This window comes from Pantherophis guttatus, chromosome 3 (assembly GCF_059756535.1).
Source record: "Pantherophis guttatus breed Tessera chromosome 3, ASM5975653v1, whole genome shotgun sequence".
NCBI classification, from domain to species: domain Eukaryota; kingdom Metazoa; phylum Chordata; class Lepidosauria; order Squamata; family Colubridae; genus Pantherophis; species Pantherophis guttatus.
The window spans coordinates 29040793-29068266 of NC_142065.1; the positions used below are offsets into that span (position 1 = coordinate 29040793).

At 40.1% G+C, this 27474-nt stretch overlaps 1 long non-coding RNA gene across 2 annotated transcripts in view; it reads left to right on the forward strand.

Moving 5' to 3' along the window:
• Positions 1–26920, forward strand: part of LOC117664366 (uncharacterized) — a 78767-nt gene extending 51847 nt beyond the window's left edge. For both annotated transcript variants that reach the window (XR_004591008.3, XR_004591009.3), the window contains exons 4-6: positions 5740–5963; positions 25769–25867; positions 26691–26920. This is a non-coding gene — a long non-coding RNA (uncharacterized LOC117664366). The remainder of the gene's footprint in view (positions 1–5739; positions 5964–25768; positions 25868–26690) is intronic.
• The last annotated feature ends 554 nt before the right edge of the window (positions 26921–27474 follow it).

Genomic DNA, 27474 nt, shown 5'->3' on the forward strand with positions numbered 1-27474 from the left:
AATTTCGTTCTGTCTCTACCCCACTCCTTTTTCTGTTTTTGTTTTTTAAATAATAATCAGAACAGTGTGGATATAGAACACATTCAGTTATTGCTGAGCTATTGTTACTTGGATTTTTGTCTCTTTGTTAGTGTGTCTGTAAGGGACATGGTGGCTCAGTGTCTAAGATGCTGAGCTTGTCAATCGAAAGGTCGGCAGTTCAGTGGTTCGGATCCCTAGTGCCACGTAATGGGGTGAGCTCCCATTACTTGTCCCAGCTTCTGCCAACCTAGCAGTTCAAAAGCACGTAAAAAATGCAAGTAGAAAAAATAGAGACCACCTTTGGTGGGAAGGTAACAGCTTTCCATGTGCCTTTGGCATTTAGTCATGCCGGCCACATGACCATGGAGATGTCTTTGGACAGCGCTGGCTTTTTGGCTTTGAAATAGAGATGAGCACCGCCCCCTAGAGTTAGGAATGACTAGGACATATGCGAGGGGAACCTTTACCTTTACCTTAGTGCGTCTGTGGCATCACCACTTATTATTGTTCTTAGAGCTATCATTTTTCAGATATTTTCTACATATGCAAATCTAGAGCTTCTCATGTTTATTTTACAATAAGCTTATTTTGCCTCCAACTTTATTGCTGTAATGAACATGATTCTAGAACACAATTCTACACCAATTTTGTCTAAATACACTAGAACTCTAATATCTCTGGAAATAATTATGTCAGAAAGTTGTGGACTGTAATAACTAATTTCAAAATGACCCCCATGGTAACTTTATGGGGAAACCTAACATTAAAAATTTGGAAAAAAATGTGATATGGAAAAATTGGAAGGAAATGGGCACATTGACTTTGGATCAACTGATAATGAGTTTTTAATTTCCATTCTGTTAAAAGAAGAATATTCCTCCACCAGAAGTAACTCAATAGCAATATTTACAGCTAGATTTGTTAACATTGTTTGGACTAGCAGCATTTTCATTTTTTAAGACACATCTGAGATACTAGATACTAGAACAACTGGCTAAGCCATTAGAACTAAAAAAAAAAAAAAACCCTACTATTAGTTTTCTTATATATTATGAGGGGAATAAAGAATTAGAGGGTCCTGTTGCCCAGACAATGGGAGAGTGTTTTAATTTATATAGCAAGAGTGTGAATGGCAATTTATATAACAAAAAATAATGTTTAGAATTTATTAGTGTCCATTACATTTGTACAAAAAAGGAATTGTCTAAGTCAGTGATGGCTAACCTTTTTGCCATCACATGCCAAAAGCAGGGAGAGTGTGGGGGGGTCACACACACACGTGCCCACATCCATAATTCTATGCACCCTGCCTCCCTGTGCTCCCCCCGCTTTTGGCACACGATGGCACTGTGGGCCTGGTAGGCCTGTTTTTCACTCTCCCCAGGCTCCAGAGCCTTTCTAGGAGCCTGGGGAGGGCAAAAACGGCCTTCCCCCCCCCAGAGGCCCTCCAGAGGCTGGAAACAGCATGTTTCCTGACTTCTGGTGGGTCCAGAAGGCCTGAAAATCAGCTGGCCGGCACACGCATGCGTGCCGGAGCTGAGCTCACGTGCTCACTGATATGGCTCCACGTGCCATAGGTTCGCCATCACAGGTCTAAATTCATGCATCTTAAAGTTGCTGAGGTTGACAAGCATTGGTCTAGACTGAAATAATACTAGCAATACAGAGTTCTTGTTTAATTACATTAGGGGTGACCATATTCCTTCCAAGTGGAGGGTTCTAGATAATGTTTTCTATGAAAACAAACCTGGAGTTATGGCGGTCACATCTGGGCAAACCGGAATCTTAAATCCGAGTGGATTGCTTTGCAGAGGTTTCACCTTTGATTAGATTTATTTTTTCTTAATCAGTTCAGCATTTGTATTTCATGCAATCAAAATCAGTTATACATTCCCACAAAAGAAGTAAAAGGCATGCTGAGGGACAGAGATTTACACCTTTGACTCCATGGAGAGGATATAGATAGTCCTCGACTTACAACCACAACTGAGCCCAAAATTTCTGTAATTCGGTGAGACATTTGTTAAGTGAGTTTTGCCCCATTTTACAACCTTTCTTGCCTCAGTTGTTAAGTGACTTACTGCAGTTGATAAGTTAGTAACATGGTTGCTAAGCACATCTGGCTTACCTATTGATTTGGCTTTTCAGAAGGTCACAAAAGAGGATCACATGACCCCAGGACACAGCCCCGGTCATAAATATGAACCAGTTGCCAAGCATCTGAATTTTGATCACATGATCAACTGTGAAAAATAGCCATGAGTCCCTTTTTTTCAGTACCATTGTAAATTTGAACAGTCACTAAACAAACTGTTTACTTTCCCTAAACTTTCCTTTTTACTTCCAATGATAGTACTTTTGGTAGAAAAATAGAATTCTGGTTTTTTTTATTACAACTATTCAGATGCTTTAGGAAAAGATATAGAATTGATACAGAATATATAAATTGGTATAAGCTGAGCAGAAAACAAAGCAACAGATTCAGATATATTCAACTGACCATAATTCCATAACCCTCGCACCTATTTTTCAGAAGTTTTAGCATCTTCTCTTTGCTCCAAAAATCAAAACGGGGGACCAAATGTCTTCTCCCTTCGAACTTTCAAGACTTCTTAAAATATCGCAAGAGTCTTTATCCCCTCAGAAGGGGCAATTATGCCTGCAAATTCCATCCCATTCTGCCAAGTTCTAAAAATTATTAAAATAAATATATTTGAAATGGAAAAGTACATAATACAAAAACCCTCTGAAGTATTTATCTTCCATTTGATAGATTACATCCCTCCAAAAAGGCAGCTTTATGCCTGCAAATTTCAGTTCTGTCAAAATTTTTAAAACATTATTGTTCTTTCTCTGAATGAAAGTCAGGGGGGAGGGGGAAATGAAGCCACCAGTTTTCTGCAGGTTGGTTTTGGACCCAGAATAGAGGAGGGTCATGTCTGAAGTCACATCAGCTCAGCACAGAAATTCCAACTAAACATCTGAACTAAATCTTCTACTGCAAGGTCCCATGTATGAATTGTGCCAGTGATTTCTTATTATATGCCCAGATGTCTGATACTAAATATTTGTGCTGGAGTTAAATATGCCTAAAAGTGACAAGTAAGCCTGATGCATACGTTCTAGTCCTTGTATCAAAACCTACATCATCCTTCTTCAACCTGATGACCAAAATAGCCACTGAATCAGTAGTGGGTTTCACTTACCTTCGCTACTGGTTTGGAACTGTGAGCGCGCATGCAGAGTGTCCATGATGACATCCGGGTGGGTGGGCGGAGCCTCCCACCGCTGCCACTACTGGTTCGCCCTAACCGGGGCAAACCGGTAGAAACCCATCACTGCACTGAATCTGCCTGCAGTACAGTAGTAAATTCTATAGCCAAAGCTGGTCTAACTGATTCACTCTGGTTTGCATAAACTGATTGTTAGATAGATAGAAGATAGATAGGTGGATGGATAGAGATATAGGTAATATATAGACATTCTGCACTACATTGAATAAAACTTTTCTTATATTTTATTTTTTTTCCCCCAGTTTATACAGCCATCCATCTCACAAGCAAGTGGGCGATATACACCAAGATTAAAACAATAAATACCTAAAATGATTACCAAGAACAAAAAATTAAAACATTAAAATCTATAAAAACAGCTAAAACAAAATTAATAAGCAAAGGGATGTTAGTACTAATGGAGCCACCTCACCAGTTTACCCCAGGGGTGAAGTCCGGCAGGTTCTGACAGGTTCTGGAGAACCGGTAGCAGAACTTTTGAGTAGTTTGGAGAACTGGCAAATGCCACCTCTGACTGGCCCCAGAGTTGAGTGGGATTGGGGATTTTGCAGTATCCTTCCCCTAGAGTGGGACGGGAATGGGGATTTTGCAGTATCCTTCTCCTAGAGTGGGGAAGATTTTGCAGTATTCTTCTCCTGGAGTGGGGTGGGAATGGAGATTTTGCAGTAACCTTCCCCTGCCACGCCCACCAAGCCATGCCCACAGAACCAGTAGTTAAAACAATTTGGATTTCACCACTTGTTCACCCCTTTTCTGGGGTCCCTCAGCCTGCTGGCACAACCAATTCTTAAGGGATCTTTGGAAGTCTAGAAGTGATGAGGCCATCCTCACTTGGTGGGGGGGGAGAAGATTTCACAGTCAGGTGGGCCACAGCAGAAAAGCCAAATGTCATTCCCTAGATGATAGAAGCTATAACACACTCATTCTGTTCAATCTAGTGGGGCAGGTGGATGAAATTGGGGAAAGACCTTCATTTTATTAAACCCCTTTCATTGTTCTACAGCAAGCAGTTGAAGATGTACACTACAGTATATGAGTGGGCAGACTACTAGAAAGATTGGGTTGGACCAGTGATTTTACTTTGCTACTCCAAAGCTAATTAGTGCAGTGCCAGTTGTTCATTTACCTGTTCTTTCAGAACAAAAATAACACAGGCTAAGCACATATAACATTGGCCTTTATATAATTTGTTTAAAACTGGTAGCAAATTTAGCATCTCTAACACCAATACTTCACTTGCCCTTAAGGCATGTGAAATTAACAGAATAGCAGAGCATGCCAACACCTTCTCTTTATTTTTTAAGCTATAAAAAAACCAAAGACAACAATAGAAAAACACATACAAAAATTAGGCCACTTAAAATGCTATTCGATATAAAATTGCACTGGAGTATATTGGAATAAAACATATTTTATTGCCAGTAGTTATCACTGTGTTTTCTTCTGCAGTGATCAACTTTAACCAGTGTTGTTACACTAAGTGTGTAAGAAAGTCTTATTTGTAATATCTCTGAAAACAGATCTGGCCTTTTAAAAGCAAACACCTATAAGGCTTGGCCTAGCTTTATTTACTTGATTCTTTGGGCTTATCCAGGTTTTCTTCTCAAGTGAGTTCTACATATCACAGTTCAATATCAATCTTTCTAGTTGTCTTCATGGGTACACTTATTAAGTGGGAAACATTTGAAGAACTCCTTTCTCAAAGAAAGGAATTTAAAAGAAAATAAGAACTTGATTAATTACAATTTCCAGCAGATTCAGTCAGCTTGGCTAATTCTGAGTAAAGCTTGAAGTTTTAGTTCAACAACATCTTGAATACCACATTTTGCCAATATTGCATGAATGAATATTGACGTATACTCATTCAATAAAGTGAATATTTACATGTAAGCCAAGCCTTCTATGATTAATGACACAATTGGCCATAGGCATTTCTGAGAAGGTTTTCCCAATTATTTATTCCACATCTTAATTTTTCCATGTGGAATTGTAAACAAAGAAACTGTGAAAAATTAAAATTATTGTTTACCTCACTCCAACCCCCACATCATAATAGGCACACTTTCGTTGCAACAATTCCAAACTTCCTCAACTATAGAAATGACTCTGGGGTCACTTTGAGCCACATTAGATTCAGGTATAAATATCATTTGTCTGCAAAGGTATCATCATAACATAAGGTCTGTAATGAATGTTGACAAGGTACAGGGAACGTACAAGCTAGCAATATCAATTTTAGAACTTCAGTGAGGCCTACACAGTTATAGATCCACTCAAGTAAATGCATCTCATAAAGAGTATATAAGAATGTGAAAGCATAGAAAACAAAATATCCAAAAATATAGTTATGTCATGTGAGGAGAGACCAGAGAAAATTATGTTTTCTTCCCTGTTTCTTTACCCATTCCTCTGTTTTTCCCTTCAGGCTTTTCATCCTTAATAGCACATATTATGGATTCAGTAAAGCCTGAGAAATTTCAGCCTTCGCAAAATCACAAAAAGCCCTCTGAAGGTCACAATAAGAAACTGAGCAAATGTTCAGCTTGGTGGGACACAATGTTGTACAAATACATGCTAAACATAAATGAGAAGAAGTTGAAATTAAAATAAAAACCTTCAATAACTGGAAGAAAGAAGTAATGCTACCAGGTATGTGACTTTTAATAGGCCCAAACTGGATTTCACTCCCTCTTTTTCATATTACTACCAACTTGATTATATAAATGTTGAGTATTCATTTTGCATTCCCTTAGCATGTTAATTCTCCAAAGCCCCCATATTATTCTGCTTCATTTGACCTGAATCTGACTTCTTGCATTTCCCAAGCTACTGTTCACTCAGTGGTTAATTAAAAGATTAAGTCTTTGACACAAAGCTTACAACCCTTATTGGCACCCATTAGCCCAGCTAGACTAATTCTCCTGAAAACCAAACCACCTTATGTTCTTGGGGTCACAAGTGTAGCTTCAATTCCCTAAATCTTTAGCATTCATTGCTAAGTTAATTCTGTGAAATAAGTCTGCTCTGGGAGTCTACGGTTGAATTTAGAAATGGAATGGGAGCAAAATGAAATCTGTTTTGTCTGCATTTTTTTCCCAAGGAATCAAGCCAACTTAAAGAAAATACTGCCACCCTTTGTCTTTCTAACATTCAGAGTACAATGAGCATAGTTTGTAAAGGAACAACTGAACTGAACAAGGTGGGGAGCTGAACTTGATAACCTAAATAACTCATTCCCACTTTATGATTCTAGGATAACGAAAAGATTCATGAATATCAATTTCCATGCAATAATATAATCTAGATAATTCAGAAGTTCTGTTTGTGCATTGTAGGAAAGGAGTCATGCTGTTTCCCTCTCAACCTCTAATCATGCTTCCCTGGGGCTGTTTCATCCTTTGATACCTACAGTATATCTTGAGCATGATCTCCTAACTCTGTTATTGGAACAGTATTCTACCATGCCTTTTGTTCATATGGTGCACCTATAGATTAAGAGATGGATGTATTACTGGAAGCAAAAGAGGAGTCTCCCTCCTGTATCATCAGGTTAATGGCTTTCACATAAGTCAGTTTGAATAGGCCTACAGTACTCTCCAATATGATAATTCACATTAATCTGTTTGTCAAGAATGTGGCATATTCTAAAAAGGAGAAAACAATACCCCTGTCAATGTAAAACAGTTGTCTAGCCATCTTTCCTCAATTAATATTTATCTCCACCCAGTAACCCAGGAGTGTCAAAGTGGCGGCCCATGGGCCAGATGCATTGTGCGCAGGCCATGCCCATCCCGGCTCCATGAATGGAAAAAACATCATGAAACATCACATGATGGCAATGTGACACGGCGAGTTTGACACCCATCTGCAGTGGTGGGATTCAAAAATTTTTACTACCAGGGCGTGGCTTGGTGGGCCTGGCATGGCTTGGTAGGCATGGCAGGGGAATGATACTGTAAAATCTCCATTCCCACCCCACTCCAGGGGAAGATTACTGCAAAATCCCCATTCCCTCCCGATCAGCTGGGACTCAGGAGGCAGAGAATAGATGGGGGCAGGGCCAGTCAGAACTGCTATTTACTGATTCTCCGAACTTCTCAAAATTTCCACTACTGGTTCTCCAGAACTGGTTAAAACCTGCTGAAACCCACCTCTGCCATGCATACCTCAGACACAGTGGTGATTTCCTGCTTTCTAACGAATATAAATCACATGGCACAGCTGATCATTGGAAATACCGGTTCGGACCAACTGGTAGCTTTTTTTTTTACTACCAGTTTGTCCAAACTGGTGCGAACCAATAGCATTTTACCCCTGCTCAGGTAGCATAATATAAAATGATGTCATCTACTTCATTCTTCTCCCTGGGGAATTTCAATACTATTTCTGAATTCTAAGCTTTCATTGAGACTAGCAGGTTATGAGGCTGAGGATATTTCTCTCTTGGCTGATGGACTGGAAACAACAGCTAATGGAGGCCTCCATTGGCTTTCAAAAGCATCAACCATCAACTAGAGAGAAGGCCTACTTTATAGGATAAGGTATTTATCTGGGCTTTGCAAAGCAATTAACCATACCATTTTCTTGCTTGAAGGAGATTGGATTGGTCTTTAGAAGTGTGTCTCATCCTAAAATCTTGCTCTCAGAGCAAAAAAACATTATGGGCTGCAGTAGAAGGTCTTTTTCACACTGCTATTCCATTCTAAGGAATCCTTAGAGCAAGATACCAAATCTGGCATCTTGCCCCAGTGCCATCTTTCTTCCCATAGTTTCCTGGGATAAGGCTCCAACCATTTAGGGATTATTCAAAAAAATATTCTGGATTTGGCCTGGAAACACATTACTAATGAAAGAAGCTGTGCCAGTAAGGATCTCATACAATTGTGTTGATTTATGTTTCCTAATAAGCAGGAGTCAGTTTATATACTACCAATAACTCTGAACTATCTCAAAAGTCAACCCTATATAGGATATATTACAGTAAAGTAATCTGGAAGTTACCAAAACATGAATGACAGGAACCAGATCAAATTCTCCATGCCAAGGACATTCCTTTTGAAAACCCCAGCTTTTACACTCAGAATATTGAAACAAGTCTAAATTCCTAGGTGTGTGTGAGAGAGAGAAAGAAGGCAGAGTTTAATAACAATATACAAAAGTAGCCATTCAGGAATTCTATTTAAATTAAGAGGAGCTATCATTAAATCCAACCTTTCCCCTCACAAATATAGCATCTGGAATCACTCAGGTTCCAATATATTTCTTTTAATTATTCCAAACTAACCTCCTCCGGTCCTACTACAAGCCCCTAGCTACTTCAGGCAAAGACGCTATAATGATTTCAATTAAATCTTGGCCTCTCCCCAACATAACACAAATTAAAAGCATTACTAGGAGATACAGGCTTCATTGGTTGGAAGTGTTATATAAAGAAAAAGGAAAAGTTGCCAAGAGCTTGTTGTCATTTTGCTGGCAGTGGGAGCGGATTAACCCCTTGATGTCTGGTTTGCTCTTCCTGATAAACATTCAGGCCTGTAAGACTCCATTTCCCTCAGCCTTTTTTTTTTTTTAAAGTTATAAGGTAAACTGATCTGAAACTGACATTTGCAAAAATGGGTGGATTTTCCTTTTAAGTTAATACACAGCACTATTGGTCATTCAATGTGAATGTGGTAGTCCTTTGTGTTCGAATAGGATATATTATAATGCAGTTCATCTGTGGATAGAGAGGTGACTCTGCAACCCCAGTCTGGAAACCCAAGGTCTAGCCCAGGGGTGTCAAACCCGTGGCGTCACAGTGGTGTCACATGATATATCACAACTTTTTCCCCTTCACTAAACCAGGCATTGGCATGGCCAGTGCATGACACATTTGGCTCACGGGCTGCAAGTTTGACAGACCTGGTCTAGCACAACAGGAGCACTGGTAATTTGTTGTTGTAGTAACTCTGGGTGTTATTCTGTGATGCTGCTCACAGTTTTCTATCAATTTTGGGCTGCATCTGTCTTTAAAGCTAGTGGCGGCTTTGTAGCACAGCGCTTGCCAGTGGGTTCTGTCAGTAGCTACAGCTTCTAGGTTCCTTAGCTGGATGTCACAGTAGTGTAAGGTTTCTTTCACAGCATCTTCTTAGACTTTGCATGGTCAACCTTGAGATCTCTTCCCAGACCCAGTACACTATAGAGCAACTAGTGAGCCATATGATCATCCCTTCTGTTGCAAGCTATAATTTCTAAATGACCTTCAAGGACAGCTCTATGTAGACTATATAATAGTTGAAATGACAAATGACTTTCCCATGAATAGGGCCTCCCATTCCAGAAATGCTTGCAATGATTGCACAAAATAGATTTGATTTTTGAGATCCCCAAGTTGTACACTAGTTATAACTGGGGGATTGCTAGCCCATTCAAAACTCATGATGGAAGTTCCCATATCTTTGGTTCAAAACACCCATAGCCACTATTCAGAACTATTCAGAATATTCACTATTCATCATCTCCAGCATTGGGAAAGGTCCTTGGCATCCTCAGCCAGATCAGCTAGAAGTAGAGATGTTCAATAGAATATAGTCATACTAATGGATTTTCTCACCTAATATCTTTATGTAGATGATAAATAGGAGTATGTAAATAGTATAGCCATGACGAATCTTACAGAGCAGGAGCTTAGAGCTAGACCTCTTTTTCCCATGAACACCAACTGGAAGTGGCTTAGAAAAAGTAGGAGAACCACTACAACACCATGCCCCACTTCTCAAATTCTGAAGCCAATCGAGAAAGATCCAATGATTGGTGATAACAAAGGCCACTGAGAGATCATGGAGGTCCTTGATTACCATCCCATTTTGATCTTACCAAAATTTATCAGGTAAAATCAATAATTTAATTTAATTTATTGCATTTCTATGCCGCCCAACTTCCAAGGGACTCTGGGCAGCTTACAGCAAAAATAATGTGAACAATGAACATAGACAAATTTTTAAAAAACATTATAAAAACATTTTAAAAACATTAAAAGCCCATGCACACCATTCATGGCTGGATCTCGCAAGATTGCACAGCGAGATCAACGGCCCCAGACCTGCCGGAAAAGTCAGGTCTTCATCGCTTTCTGGAAGGCCAATAGGGTGGGGGTAGTCCGGATCTCAGGAGGTAACTGCTTCCAGAGAGCTGGGGCAGCCACAGCATTGTTTAGCTGATGGGACCCGGATGAGACCAACTCTGTGGGATCTTATCGGCTGCTGGGAGCTATGCGGTAGAAGATGGTCTCAAAGATAGCCTGGCCCTGAGCCATGTAGGGCTTTAAAGGTAATAACCACCACCTTGATTTGTGCCTGGAGATCAATAGGGAGCCAGTGCAGCTCATGGAGAATTGGTGTAATGTGGGTGTATCTTGGTGCACCCATGACAGCTCGCACAGCTGCATTCTGGACCAACTGTAGTCTCCGAAAACTCTTCAAGGGTAGCCCCATGTAGAGCGCATTGCAATAATCTAGGTGCAGTGAGAAGGGCATGAGTGACTGTGAGGAGAGCCTCCTGATCCAAGTAGGGTCGCAATTGGTGCACCAGGCGAACCTGTGCAAAGGTTCCCCTAGCTACAGCTGCCAGATGTTGCTCTAATCTTAGCTGTGAGTCTAGGAGGACACCCAAATTGCGAGCCCGTTCTGAGGGGGACAATTTCTCTTCCCCCCACCCCAGAACCAAGGATGGACAGTTGACATAGTCTTTAGGAGGCAATACCCACAGCCACTCGGTCTTGTCTGGGTTAAGTCTGAGCCTGTTGACTCCCTCAACAGGGAGTAATACTGCCTCAGTACTACAACTAGGTCTGCAATCTGACCAAAAAGGGTCCAGATAATCCATTTTTTTTCCAGGGCCCTCTGAACCTGGATCTGATCACATTCTCAACAACCTTTTTGCAAAAAGGAAAGCTGATGATAGGGTGATAATTATCTAATACCATTGAATGCAGCAACAGTTTTCTTTAAGAAACTAAGATTCTTTAAGACCATTGTCTCCCTCAAGGATTAATTTGCCATCACCTGAAACTAACTATCATCTCCTGGGAAGTGAGGTAGTGGTGGATGTAATTAATGTAATAGGTGGATATATCTACAGCTCTAAGGAACCTCTCCTCTCCCTTCAGACCAATAGGCTCAAACTTTTCCCAAATAACCAAGTCACATCCTGCCTTAGTCCCTTCCATAAGACCTGCACAGTTGGAGTCCAACTCAGAGATGATCCAATCAATTTCATCTGACAGATGCCTCAAATAGTCTTCACAGCAGCATTGCAGGTGTTCTTTCATTAATGAGGATTGCTGGATTGCTTTCTGTGAATGCAATAATAGTGGAAAAATAGTTATGTTTTGCCACTCCTATCACCACAAGGTAACTTTTAATAAAGGCTCTTACACCGATATTCAGTCAGGTTTTCTCCTCATTTTCCTCCAATTTCATCATTCAGCCATTTCATCTCCTGGAATTTCTTTGAAAAATACATTTCTTGCTTGGAACTCATGAGCAGAGATAGTCTGTACAAGCATTATCCCATCAACTACATTTCACACATTCATTCCAAGTAGTGATTAGTTCAGTGGTGAAATTCAAATTTTTTTACTACTGATTCTGTGGGTGTGGCAGGAGAAGGATACTGCAAAATCTCCATTCCCACCCTACTCTGGGGCCAGCCAGAGGTTGTATTTGCCGGTTCTCTGAACTACTCAAAATTTCCGCTACCGGTTCTCCAGAACCTGTCAGAACCTGCTGGATTTCACCCCTGGATTAATTCCTGAGTTGAACTATGCATTGGAGATCAGGAACAGTTCATGGTTTCTTTGAAACCCAGCAGTATCCCTCAGGCAGTTGGGATGAGATAGTCAAATAGATCGTCTTTCCATGTGGCTGGGAGCAGCTGCAGAGAACTCTAAGAGCATCAAAGTGATCGGACTATGATTAGAGAAGATGATAACAATCTCCACCTCCAGATCCTATTGACATTGTCCTGAAATCAACCAACTAACCAACCAATCAAAAAACATGTTAGGCCCTCAATAATTTGTGGTAGGTTCCGGCTATGAACACTCAAGCCACCTCTGATTCTGCACCCAGGGAAAGGGAAATGAAATTCACTAGTACCATAAAATAACATAGCTACTGTAACTTCACCACAAACCTTCATACAGCACCAAACATCTCAGAGCTTCACATTCTGTTATCTGCAGAGTAGTGTTTCTATAAGCAACCAGTCTACATCAGTCCTCCCCTGTGTTCCCAGCTGGTGCAATATTTTAAATTCAAGTAGGCATATTTTCTAAAATGCCAAATTCTAGTCCCCCAAGCCAGATCTCATTTAGACACTGTAGGTCAATCTTCTCATTTGTTATTAAATCTTGGATAAAGGAAACTTTATTATAGCCTTACCTGGCTTTCAGAAGCAGTCAAGAACTTGGGCCACCAAGATCAGTGATTGGGCATTAGTTCAGATTTCAGGGACCTGGAACATGACTCCAATTCCTTGAGAGCTTAATTTTAAGGTAACAGAATTAGACCTGCTTTTTTAAAGTCAGGGCATGCTTAGACTGATACGACAGTGTAAGAACTTGAACATTAGAAGCAAAGCTTACCTACACAAATCTTTAAAAGCACAAGGCAGGCTCGGAGAACTGGTTATTTCCTATCAAAGAATCATGTGGTGCATTCATTCCAAGAGTCAGAAGACGTTTAATGCTGTATCCTATTTCTCCTTTTAACTGAAGGAAAATAGATATATTTCAAAGTGAGGCTCCAGAAAATTTAATTTAAGATCCTAATCCCCTGATATTTTAAGGGCTTTTTGTTGCTATTGTTTTTGCTAGAATAAATTTGGTTAACAAAGCACAGAAGGTCTGCCTCAACTTTCCTACATTGTCTCTGAACACCACTATATCATTTTCACCATGTTTTAAGAGATTGAATTAAACACATTTGACTTAGTTTTTCCCTTTCATTCTCTCTCTCTCTCTCTCTCCCCCACTCTTTCTCCCCCCCTCCCTTTTCTTTTCTCTTTTCAACATATTTGGTAAAAAATATGACTTTTTTTTCCAGTATGCGGTTGGCTGTATTTCTCAATCCATTGCTCTTCTTCAGCTTTGATAGAAGGAAGATGAAAGTAGGGTGGAATTTCAGAGCCTTTAAGTCTGATCAAGAAGATATACTTCGGCCTGGTGTCAGCAGCCAGCATCGCTCAGTCTTGCCAGACGCCACGAATCAGTAGGGGGTCCACGGCTAACCAACAAAACTGCAAAATAATGTTGCTTCTTGCAACCATATTTGCTTTGCCTTGTGTGCAGGTGCAGATATGCTATACACATGAGATTCAAAGAACCTGCTGCCGTAGTAACTAATAGGCAAGCTGTGAAAAAGATGACATAAAGGGAAAAGGCCATCACCCAGTAATACAGCACACATTTTACCTTGAAGGTTCAGTCCACTTTAAACTAGGAAAGGGGAAACTACAGTGAACTTCATGGCCATCCCCATTTTTTGCTTTGAAATGTTTATATTGTAGGTTTTAACCTTTTTGAACTGTCCAGGTGCAATATATGAGTGGGTAGGTATAGAAATCAAATCTACAGTTTAAATAAACAAACTAGCAAATACTAACTGGTTAACTTTGCAGCTGCATTCAGGCAAAATGATTACCCTGGATTACTGAATTAACCCATTTTCTAATTTTGCACAACACACTGAGCCATAAACTAATCGAGTGAGCTGGTTCACACAACACATTAAGCTTCAAGCAAACAAATAGTAAGCAATCAAGCCCTATTCATGCTTAATTCTCATCTACCACAGTATGTTGTTCAAAGGATTGGTCAGATGTTTACCTAACCAGAATAAACATGTTGTATAAACATAGACAGTGAAAAGACCTGTCTAACACAAGACAATTCACTATTGCTCATGTCCTCTTAATTCAATGAGGGAAACTATGTTGCCTAAGTCTGTGCTTTGGGGGAAGGCTATAGAAATAGTAATATATTGATGTCACCAGAATTACCAGGATTTGTATTTTAGTATTATATTTGATAAAAACATAGTTACATCTTAAGTCTACTGAAGCTCAAACACTTAACTGGATTTCCTGGAGAACAAAGCAAGAATTTTGCCATCTTCATTGAAATGTGCCAAATTTCTACAGAGAGATCATACAAATAGATTCTGGAGTCACATAACTTTTGCTATCTCCTTATTTTTGTTCACTATGATTTCACACTATTTGTTCAAAATTAGCACCTGCTTTACTATTGCTGTCCATTTCCCTACCCCTCTCCATCCCTTATGTATATTTGCAATTTGAATTGCATCTAGAAGCCTATGGTAACCAATGAATGAAGCTCAGCAGAATCAGCTGAGCTGCTATAGTGATGTTGATCCAGCTGCAGCTGGAAAAAATATAGCTTCTAAACTACCTTCAAGGGTAGCCTTATAAAGAGATGGTTGTAGTAATCCAAGTGTGAGATTATAAATTATTATGACCTGAACCTCCTGGTATCCAAAAAGGCTACGAACATTCCAGCAAGATCCATGAGTTCAGAAATACTCATAAATTGTGAATGTTCCTTCAAAGGTAGCATCACTTCACTCAGAGCCAAAGATGGAAGAATTCTCGACAAACAGAACTTGAATTTTGCTAAAATATTTCACCTAGAGATATAAAATTGTCATATAATGATATCTCATCCCGAATTGAAAAATGAACTCTCCAGTGGTGGGATTCAAAAATTTTTACCATCGGTTCTGTGGGTGTGGCTTGGTAGACGTGGCATGGCTTGGTGGGCGTGGCAGGGGAAGGATACTGTAAAATATCCATTCCCACCCCACTCCAGGGGAAGGTTACTGCAAAATCCCCATTTCCTCCCGATCAGCTGGGACTCGGGAGGCAGAGAATAGATGGGGGTGGGGCCAGTCATAGGAGATATTTACCGGTTCTCCAAATGACTCAAAATTTCCGCTATCGGTTCTCCAGAACTGGTCAGAACCTGCTGAAACCCACCTCTGGATCTCTCCGAGAAGCTTCATGTACTGTACATATTAAACAGAACCAAAAGGCACCCCATCTTAGTGTACTCTGGGGCTTGATCTCTCTTTCTTCACTAATTCCAACTATAACTAATCAGAAGAAAGGAATAAATTTGTTCCAAAGCACACTTAAACAATCCAAAAGAATTCAGTTATTTATTTTATTAAACACTCCTGAGAAATAAAGAGGTAGAACGAGGGATATTTTTCTTCCATCTAAGTCTTACAAAAGTGCTCAATCCCATGCTTAGGCTTCACCCCAATTCTAAGTAACTATTAGATGGAAGCAAGGGGATTCAAAAAACTATTTGCTGTTCTCTAGTGTTCATTTATTTTTTTTGCAGATCAGATCTGGTAATCCTATTTGTGCCTGTGATAATGAAAGAGTTTTATCTGCATTATTTTAAATGGACCATCAAGAAGGCTAAGAGTCTGCTTACTCTGGTGAGATTCATTTTTTTTCCCTACCGGTTCTGTGGGCGTGGCTTGGTGAGGGCATGGCCAACTCAATGTCATCATGGCCACAGCCACTCAGTCACATGACCCTCCCACTAAGCCATGCCCACAGAACCCGGTAGGGGAAAATGTGTGTATGAGCACGAGAAGGGCTCATAGTGAATGCTGTGGCAGAGAAAAGCCAAACTTTTCTCCCTCTATTCATGGTCGTCCCCCCGGCCCCATCCCTCCCGGAGGTTGAAGTATCTTAAAGGGACAGGCTGCAGCAGCTCTGCTGTGAATGGAGGGAGAAAAGTTTGGATTCTCTCTGTTGCATTTAACGTTGAATTCTGTGGAACATTGAGCGGCCAGAAGGGCTGAGTGAGCAGCCAGAAGAGGTGAGCGGCAAGCAGGCGAGTGGGCAGGGCCAACCAGTGGTCATTTTTAACGGTTTGGCAAACTGATTCAAATTGTCCCTACCGGTTCGCCTGAGCCAATCCGATCTGGTCAAATTTCATCCCTGCTGCTTATCCATTTAAAAATGAAGCATGATTCTTAACCTGTACAACATGACTTTGTTGCTTCAAACTAACAAAAGGGATTATTCTGACACGGAGTTTATATCAAACAACCCCTCCCCCTTCCCTGCTTACAAACTATGTTTTATTTCAGAGTCTCAAAATTACACATCTTTTCTTTCATCTTTATGGTTCTGGTTTGGAAGCCACTTCAGAAGAAGCTGTTTGGATGATGAATTCTTGTAAGGAAAACTGTGGTTACAATTTGATTTCATTGCTTCAAGGGTATCTTCTCCTAACATCATTCCTTCATTTTATAAAACAGTATTGCCTCGTTATGCTCCTCCTTATTTTCCAAACTGTTCAATTAATATGTTGCACAGTGGCCTCTATTTTCACAACTTTTTAAATTAAAAAGCATATTTTTCATTGTTTTGAGCAATTAGTGGCTTCTATAAAGAGGTCTCCATAGTTATAGGTTGTTTCTTTTAAGAAGATAGCCTAACCTTTATGTCAAAATGATACAAATTCTCATTAGTTTAAAGTACATGCAAGACCAAAAAAAAAAGAAATGATACATTGGGAAAAAGTCAATTTGCTTAATGAAATGAACCAATGATGAAACTTATATCTATAATTATGTTAACCATGCAAGCAACTTATTTTTCCTGCCAGATTTTTATTTTTTATTTTTATTTTACTCAGTGTTCCATTTTCCTAGATACATACCTATGAAGCAAAGATGGAACCCCGGCTTGCGTCAAAATGGATCTCTGGTATTCCAACCTTTTCTTCCTCTGTTTGTTGTTCTACCATTTTGTTTGAGTGGTCTCCATCTCTATTTTTTAGAATATATTTCATTGGTGTTCATCTGATCGACTTATATGATAAGTCGATCAGAAAGGTCGGCCGTTCGGCGGTTCGAATCCGTAGTATAGATCTCCTGCCTGAGCAGGAGTTTGGACTAGTTGACTTCCAAGGTCCCTTCCAACTCTGTTACTGTTAAAATACCGCCAACTCTTCCAAACATAATTGCTTTTTCCAAGGAATTCCTCCATATGACATGGCCAAAGTAAGTGAGACACATTCGTGATTTTGCCTTCTAGTGACATGTCTGGTGTTATACATGTTCTTCTTGTATGAAGAGGGCTTTAAACTTTGCCATCTCCACTATTACCACTTGGGTACACCTGATCTGAAATGAGTAGTTTGCACCTGCAATTAACACAGCATTCGCCCTTTGTCCCTTAGTGAGGTATTTCACTTCTCTAATGCAATTATAGTGGCAATTTGGATCTGTTAATAAGATGGGACAGAATATTCTGCTTGTGGAGCTTTTTTTATTTTATTTATTTATTTGCAGCTCAGCTTTGGGTTGATTAACAAGTCCTTTGATCTGAGTTATTACTGACTTGCACATTTCATGGCTTAAATTTGTTCTTGTGGTTTTCAGTGAATAAAACCTCAAAACCCTGCAGCTGTTAGTTTGGACCATTAACATGTATAAACAAACTTGTTTACATTTTTATGACAGCATCAAACCAATGTCAGATTTGATGCTTAAATGGCAGAGAAGGAAGAATTAACATAAAAGGCAAAACTTCTATCAGAATTATCCCAGAAAAGAATGTGGTTTACAGTTTACACTAACCATTTATACTGTGAACTCAGCAGTGCTTTCTTGAACGCACACATGAATACATGATCCAGGCACAATACCTTTGTCTAGAAATAATTGCTTGGATAGAAATATTTGATTTTACGTTCCTTGATTATCCACAAATAAGGCATTCCATGTACTCGAATAGCCCTTTCAGATTACAAAAGGATATTATTAATTTTACAGAGGCATGTAATCAGAACTGAATCCAGCACTAAACCAAAGAGTCAATGGTTGTCTTGGAACTCTCCTCTTGCATCTTCACATCAAGACTCTTCAGTCTTCCAATCTGAAATATAGTCAGGAAGCACAAAATTCTGTGATACCTAAACCATAGCTCAACACCCCAAAACCTGAGAGATTCATGAGGTTCATACTCATATGTGACAGGGTTAATGGAAAAGGTCTATGTGGGTGCTTTTTATTTAGCATATGGTGAGTTACATTAGGCAGGACACTACAGTATTAATATTTATTTATTTATTTATCAATTTTGTTGGCTGCCTATTTTACTACAGAGTACCTTTGGGTGGCATATATACAATACAATACAATATAAAGTAGTTTTTCAGCTGGCAACAACTGCTAGTCCATTCAGTTCATGCTTGTCCACTATCCAGAGTGCACCACAGGAGACAAACTAGCTCTACACTTATAAGGCTTGACAACATTCTGCAGCAGCATCCAAGGCTTTTCCCACCACCAATGTCACCTCACGTTCAGACAGCTCTAGCACCAGTTGAATTAGTACTGCTGCTCAAAATGGCATTCCACCACCACCACCACCAAAATGGTATCTATACTTGCATGTAACATGTTTTAAAACTCCTAGGTGGACAGAAGCTGAGGCAAGTGATGGGAGCTCACTCCATCACAGGTGCTAGGACCTGAACTGCTGGAATACAGTTCTTCTCCATTGTCATTAAGACACTGAACCACCACGTCTCTCAGCCATTCTGCCTGTGCTTGAATGAAGTGATTCTAATGTAAAATATGAATTGCTTTTTCAGTATATTATAAGTAACATTTATAGGACATCTTACTAAGCAAAGTCAACTTACAAAAATATGTGACCAGGAGCCTCAAGCCTTTTTGCAAGAAAAATCCAGTTGTTTATTAGGAGCGCCATGTCTGCACGAGCTAAGTGAAGCCAGCTCTGATTTCACCTAGTTCATGCCTTGCCTCTGATCCTGTTGCCCCCTCCTCCTAAGGTGTGTCACCAGTCACATTCCCCAATGAAGAAAAATCGCAGATCATAGAAGTCACTCCCTCTGGCTGTTGTGGGTCTCTGTGGAGATGGTGTTGACTTCGGTCGGCTAGGATGTGTTTTGTTTTGACTGAAGTGTGAATTCCTCAGTGCAGCTGTGAGGTGCAATTTCTCATCCCCCTGCCTATGGCAACTCAGGAGCAGGTCAGGAAAGCTTTGCGAGTTGACATTTGGCTTCCCTCACTTCCTGAAGGCAACCTGTGCAGAGCAAAAACAATTTGAGTACACTTATATCCAGTGGTGGGATTCAGCCAGTTTGCACCACTTCGGGAGAACTGGTTGTTAACTTTCTGAGCAGTTTGGTGAACTGGTTGTTGGAAGAAATCATTAGGACAGAGAACTGGTTGTTAAATTATTTGAATCCCATCACTGGTTATATCTTTAAAGGGTGTGATCCCCATCCCCAGGGTTGGTTGGGTTCTTTTCATGGAACCTGGCTATGAGGCGATCACCTTGGATGTTTCTGCTCTGAATTGAACTGTAGCCTTCCAAGAACTGTAGCCTTTCAGTTACCACTTGGTTTTTGAATTGTTGGAAACTGATTATCATGAATATTTATAGCATTCATCAAAACAATGTTTAAAAAATGTTCCTACCTTCCTATTTTTTGTGAGATACGTTCAACATAACATTGATTTGATTTTGGAGCTTTGGATCATGTCGTGCCTTTGCGGCCTCTGACCCGATGCCTATCTCAATTGGCTCCTTGGTTCTCTGAGGAGCTGAGAGAGATGAAGCATCGGAAAAGATGCCTAGAGAGCATTTGGAGGACTAGTCATTCTGATTCCGACCGGACACAGGTGAGGTCTTATATCAAGACCTACCTAGTGGCGATAAAAGCGGCAAAATCTAACCATTTTTCCGCTCTTATCGCATCTGCAGAGAACCGCCCAGCTGCCCTGTTTAGGGTGACCCACTCCCTTCTTCGGGGGGGAGTGCGGGAAGATCCCTTGCAGGGTCGAGCTGAGGATTTTGTGCAATTCCTGCACGATAAAGTCGCTCGGATTCGGGAAGGCTTGGACTCCGACTGGGTGAGTCCGGGGGAGGAGATGAGGGTAGGTCTTGAGAATATTACCTGGGAGGAGTTTGATCCTGTGGCTCCTGAGGATGTGGACAGGGTTCTGGGTAAGATTAGTGCCGCCACATGTTTATTGGACCCGTGTCCCTCCTGGTTGGTACTGGCCTCCCGGGAGGTTACACAAGGCTGGCTCCAGGGGATTATAACTGCTTCTCTGAGTGAGGGTGCCTTTCCCACCACCTTGAAAGAGGCGGTGATGAGGCCCCTCCTCAAGAAGCCTTCCCTGGACCTGGCTGAATTAGCTAACTACCGTCCGGTCTCCAACCTTCGTTTTGTGGCGAAGGTTGTTGAGAGTGTGGTGGCACGACAACTGCCCAGGCACCTGGATGAAGCTATCTATCTAGACCCGTACCAGTCGGGCTTCAGGCAGGGACACAGCACAGAAATGACATTGGTCACATTGGTGGATGATCTCTGGAGGGCTCGGGACAGGGGTTGCTCCTCTGTCCTAGTCCTATTAGATCTCTCAGCGGCTTTTGATACCATCGACCATGGTATCATGCTGCAGCGGTTGAGGGGATTAGGAATTGGAGGCACCGTGTTACGGTGGTTCTCCTCCTACCTCTCTGACTGCTTGCAGTTTGTGTTGGCAGGGGGGCAGAGGTCGACCTCGAGGCGTCTCGCATGGGGAGTGCCACAAGGGTCGGTCCTCTCGCCTCTTCTGTTCAATATTTATGTGAAGCCGCTGGGTGAGATCATCTGTGGTTTTGGGGTGAGAGTCCACCAGTACGCTGATGACACCCAGCTGTACAAATCCACCCCAAACCACCCCAATGATGCCCTTGATGTGATGTCCCACTGCCTGGAGGCTGTGCGGGTCTGGATGGGGAGAAATAGGCTCAAACTCAACCCCTCCAAGACCGAGTGGCTGTGGCTGCCGGCGTCCCGATATAATCAGCAGGTGCCATCGCTGACTATTGGGGGTGAATCTTTGCCCCCCACAGAGAGGGCTCGCAATCTGGGTGTCCTCCTGGACGCACGGCTGTCTTTAGAAGAGCATATGATGGCCGTGGCTAGGGGGGCCTTTTATCAGGTTCGCCTGATCCGCCAGTTGCAGCCCTTTCTGGACCGGGACGCCTTGCGCACAGTCACTCATGCCCTTGTCACCTCCCGGCTGGACTATTGCAATGCTCTGTACATGGGGCTCCCCTTGAAGAGCACTCAGAGGCTCCAACTGGTCCAGAATGCAGCCACGCGGGTGGTTATGGGCGCAACTCATTGTGCCCGCGTGACAACCCTCCTGCGCGAGCTGCACTGGCTCCCAGTGGTCTTCTGGGTGCGATTCAAGGTGTTGGTTACCACCTTTAAAGCGCTCCATGGCATAGGACCCGGGTACCTTCGAGACCGTCTTCTGCCACCAATAGCTTCCCACCGACCAGTCCGCTCCCACAGAGAGGGTCTCCTCAGGGTGTCATCAGCCAAGTTATGTCGGCTGGCAACACCCAGGGGGAGGGCCTTCTCTGTGGGAGCCCCAGCCCTGTGGAATGAACTGCCCCCGGAAATACGTAAGATCTCCGACCTCCGGGTGTTCCGCTGCGCACTGAAGACCCTGTTGTTCCGCCAGGCCGGGCTATCAACATAATAATTTTAAATTGGGGTATTTTAAATTTTTGGGGTTTTAAATCGGCCAAATCTATTTAATTATTTTAATTTTTAATCATTGTTGTGTTTGTGTTTTTAAATTGGCTGTACACCGCCCTGAGTCCTTCGGGAGAAGGGCGGTATAGAAATAAAATTATTATTATTATTATTATTATTATTATTATTATTATTATTATTATTATTATTATTATTATTATTATTATTATTATTATTATTATTATTATCTACCCAATCTTTGTTTATAATCAGGCATTCCTATTTTTTAACAGTTTCATTCAATTCATTATATTTCAAATAGGTTTTGCTGTGTTTTCCAAAAGCAATATGACAATTATTATTGTTATTGTATGTAATGTTGAATCAGAACTGCAAGATCACACCCATATGAAAGTATATAAGAGGAATTTTATTCCACATACTGTTAGATTACAACTTCCATAATCAATTCCCACTGATCATGATAAACAAGCTGAAAGGATTACAGCAATCAGTAGCAGGAAATGATGGAAATTATAAACTCATATGGTATCGAGAGAATAAATAGTCAAATAATTCAAGTGATTAGACTTGAGTTAATCAAATCTATGAAAAAAAAACTTCATGCTGTACACAGGTGCATAAAGACAAATAATTCATTAACTTCACCATTAAGAGATATTGTGAGGCATTATAAAATTGCCTGAAAAGAAACATTAAATTAAGGATCAGGGACAATTTTTGTTTCAGTGAAACTAAGGTTCATCAGGATTCCATGCTAACAATTAAAGAAAGGTAGGGACAATAACATTACCTACCATCTCCTCTAGCCTCCTTTTTTCCCCCCTAAGTATAGTCTATACCAGGGATGTTAAACTCAAGGCCCAGGGGCCAGATCCAGCCCACAGGGTGCTTAGATCTGGCCCATGGGGCTGCCTTGGAAACAGAGAAGGAGCTCCGTTTTCACTGGCAGAGGGTTGCAGGAGGCTGTCACAGCTGAAAATAGAGCTCGGGAGCCCGTTTTCACTGGCAGACTGCTCGGGCCACCACAGGTGCCCCCAACACAAGTGACATCTAGCTGGCCATGCCCACCCTGGCCACACCCACCCCACCCCACCCCAACTGGAATCTAGTATTCTCTAACAAAAGTCCTAATTGCTCTACATACAGGGTTTTTTTTAAGTTCACTGTTTCAAATGTGCTTGCTGATCCTAATTTATTTAGTAGTATATGGTATATATTTGTAATGGGCTTTGAAAATAATCTTGAGGAAGAAGAGGAACAGCCAAAATCAGATAAAAGAAATCTGAGCCCAAAATAAGAATGAAATTTGAGAAAGCATCTCAGACTTGACACAATAACACACCCACAAACTCTAAGCGAGATCATTTAGAATTGTAAGGTTCTGTTACTATAACCCTATAATAATAATAAAAAAACTTTTAATGTTCTTGATTCTGGTGTTCAAGACGACAATATTCCTGTTTCCTTACATTTATTTGGGGCGGGGGGTACACATGCACCCAGAGATACGGATCAATGCCATTAACTACATTTTTGGATTCTTGTTGAGGTTATGGCAATGGCACAACACATTTCAAGTTGCTTGAGGCTAAAAGCAAAAATAATGTGTCCACTGTGGGTTGTTCCAGATACCTTTCTTGGCCACTGAAGACAATTGCTGATAATCCCTCATAATCATATTCTGAATTAATTCACACATTCATATATCCTTCAATTACAAACAATTCAGTTTTGGGTTCAGCCTCAGGGTTGATCTGCCTGCCTATCAGGACAGGATTTTGGGGGGAGGGGGATCCTTTGGAGTTTTTCATTTTTTGTTTTGCAAAAATCCAAACTAAATGCCAGTATGAAGGCTAAACAAACAAGATATAGAAGGAAGAAGATAATTTTTAAGCATTCTCCAGGGTTCTTCTTTCTGGCTTTTGATATTGAATATATTCTGCTGGTGAATACATAAATTGATATCCGGTATTAGTGTTTACATTTTTAAAATACCAGTTACATTTAACAACTGACCTACAACAGATAGTTTCATTCATGACTTTGATTATTAAAAAATGCCTTTAAAAAAATGAAAACAGTTACTATTGGAATGCAATCTTGAAACTCAAAGGTCATTATTTGATATCAACATCATTATGTAACTTGTAAAAATTTTGAAAATTTGTAAAAGGGAAAAAAAATCATTTACCATGAATCGTGTTTTCATATAGTACTTAATTGTGGAAATAAGAAATTAACGAAAGGAAGAAAAAAGCAAGCTAAATGGAAGGTGTATACTTAGTATGGATTCTGCAATACTTATAAAAGTATATTGCATATGTAATGCAGCATCTCCGTAACACACCTGCCTGTACATACAAATTGCAGACAGATATTAATATAAGGAGAACAAAGTTACCAATATGAAACATCAATGTAGATTTTTCTCTACCACTCTCACTTTCTTATAAAAGTTTACTTTGCATTGCTTTATCTACATTTAACCTCCCACAGGCTCTAGCCCAGTACAAGCCCCTGAATTAAATTCATTATTATTCATTATTCAAACACCATCCCTTTGTTTTCTGGAATAGCTTTGTAGCCTGGAGTCAAATGAGCTAAAGTAAAATTATGTGACTTGGCACTGAAAATATATTACTTCAGCTGCCAGAACAGATTTAACAGAATATGTGCACAGTTCGTCACTTCTTCCACAACTGCCTTCATGTGCACAAAGGGGTATGACAGCCCCTGAGTTATGAGGGGCCATTTGAGGAGCTGTGATGGATTAGATTGTTTTATGCACTGACTTAAGATCTCATTTCCTGCAACATTCACAAGTGCCTTTTCTATGCCTGAACAGAACCTTATTCTCTCTGATATAGGAAGATCTTGCTCGTTAGTTAGAGAAGCGATGAACACTTGAGGATGATATGACATGTATGCCACTGTGGTCAGAGATGAAGATGAAACCTCTAAATTTAGCTTTATAACTTGGAAGAATTGAATTTTAAGCTATGGTCTTCTGACTACTGTCTTTCAGTTCTAATATTTATTTATTTATTTATTTATTTATTTATTTATTTATTTATTTATTTATTTATTTATTTATGAGAAAACAAGGTTAACAATTACTTAATTATTCTCTTTGAACTTTGGGTATCTCCATCATATAATGAGGTGGACTTAGAATTATATAAAAGTTGTTTTCACACTTTAAGTGAACATATGGACATAGCAACCTAGTACCATAATAATATTATAATATCAGCAACATAACAAGGAGAATATTCCGTTGCCCTAATCCCACAACACATTTATACCTTCTGAGTTCGTATATATTTTATGTCTATAACCCACTGCAATATATTTGATGAATGTATAGGGAAAAGCAGACCAACTGACACAGGAAACTATTGACCTTCCACAAATACATTAATCTTAGTATATTATATAGCATGGTCCTATAGAGTGGAAATCTTTGTGCAAAAGAAATCTATGTGCAAGGAAAAAGCTCTTTAAAGTTCTGATTCTGGGCCCGTAAACTTGGACCTTCTCTAATTATAGTTATAGAACTGGTCTTTGGTGTATGGCTGGCGCATATTCTTTCCAGAACCAGAAGAAATGGCTGAAGCTACTTTTGGGAAATGGTCAAGGAGATAGACAAGTACAGATCCAACTCAAATTTGTAATATTCAACTTAAAAGCTAACTTCTTTGTGAGTAAAAGTGTTGGGTACCACTCAGAAGAAGGTTACATTTACAGTAGTATTCTGGTAACCTTAAAACAGGCCAGTATATCAGTAAAGGTTGTACATGAAATTCAGTCTTATTCATGTTCTTTTGCACAGATTTACCAACAGGAAAGAAGCTGATCTTGTACCCCATTGCACATTCCTGATTTGCAATTGACAGCCTGATAGACTTTATCTTCACACAAATTTGAGCAGGTACAATTTTTAGCTGAATTTTTTTAAACTTTATTTTTCTTTTTCTAGTCACTTCCAGAATATTGACATTTCTTTTTGGATCCCAAATACTATTTAAAATGTCTATAGATGTCATCTCTTAGTCATGACTGGAATATGCCATTAGCCAGTCTATTTTAGTATACAGTAATTTAAATCATCCATTACATTTATTTTGTATGCCTCTCTATTTTCAATCATTTTCTCAATACAAACTTCAACAGTTTGGAAAACATGTTTTCCATTCTAAGGTGCCATATTCATTCTATTTTGCTTGCTTTCCTGGAGTCAGTTCCTTTCTGGTGAGGTAGACAGTCATCCATGAAAAAGTGGGGATAGGAATTAGAAGGACATGACCAAACGGCATAGATATTTGTGGATTGACAAAGTTAAGATCAATGTAGGTTTTAAAAGCCATTATTTTAGACATTCCATATTGAGAATATGGAATAGATACAAACTAAGGCTATGCCCAAAAATACCACTGTGGCTCTTAGCACAAGAAGCATATTGTACTTGAGAAATAATAAGCAAATAGAATTCCAAAAAACAGAAACAGAAACAAAAAACCCAGAAAAAAAATTTATGATATATGGCTTTAATGTATCAATATACCATTTATTGACGATCAAACAGAATAGATATATAGAAAGACATGGTGTACGTTATAACCATTGAGTAAGAGGTAATTTTAAGTTTGGTTCACTCATTCCTACAAAGATATAAGCATTTAGGTTTCTGGAAGTGTTTTTATTGTTCCTTTGAAATCAACTATGTGGCAACATTTTTACATTTCTGTCAGCAGTTGTTCAAAATGAAGTACACCAGTTGATCCATGTGGACATCAGGGACTCAGAGGCAATGGGGTAAAGAATTAAAACCAAAGAATGGGATGTCTTTGCAAAAGAATTTGTTGATATGCTGCATGGACAGGTGGTCAGTTATTCCAGCATGTGATGGAGCATGAAGGAAGCCTACCTGAAAACTTTTAAGTGCAATCGCCTTTGTAAAAGGCTAAATAAAACTGTTACGTGAGTGGTGAACCTTGGCGTCATACATTTTATGGTGGCCAGTTTCTGGTTACCCTACTTTGGATTTCTTTGCAGGTACATTCATCCCAGTGTGTGTTCAATGCAGGAATGTAAATTGATGTTCATAATTAACCCCTTCTAGATTTTTGGGTGGGGAGTGTAATATATATTAAACTATTATGAATTAGATATCCTTACTGACACTTGCAAATATCAATCCTCTGCTAACTCCTTAAAGACAGCATGGACAAAGATTGGCATAGAGCACTTTTCCCCATTTTTTTTTTCTTCCTTCAACACTGTGTTGAGTCCTGGCAACTTCCTGGACAAGTCCTACAATTTTCCTGGCAAGATTTAAGAAGTGTTTGCCATTTTCCTTTTCCTCGCATGAGAGCAAGACTGGCCCAAAATCACACAGCTGGCTTTGTTCCTAAGGCAGGACTCAAACTCATGGTCTCTCAATTTCTAGCCTGGTTCCTTTAACCATTACACCAAACTAACTTTATATAAAATCATGGAAGTGGGTAATTGTTGGCAGAAAATAAAGTCCTTTGAAAT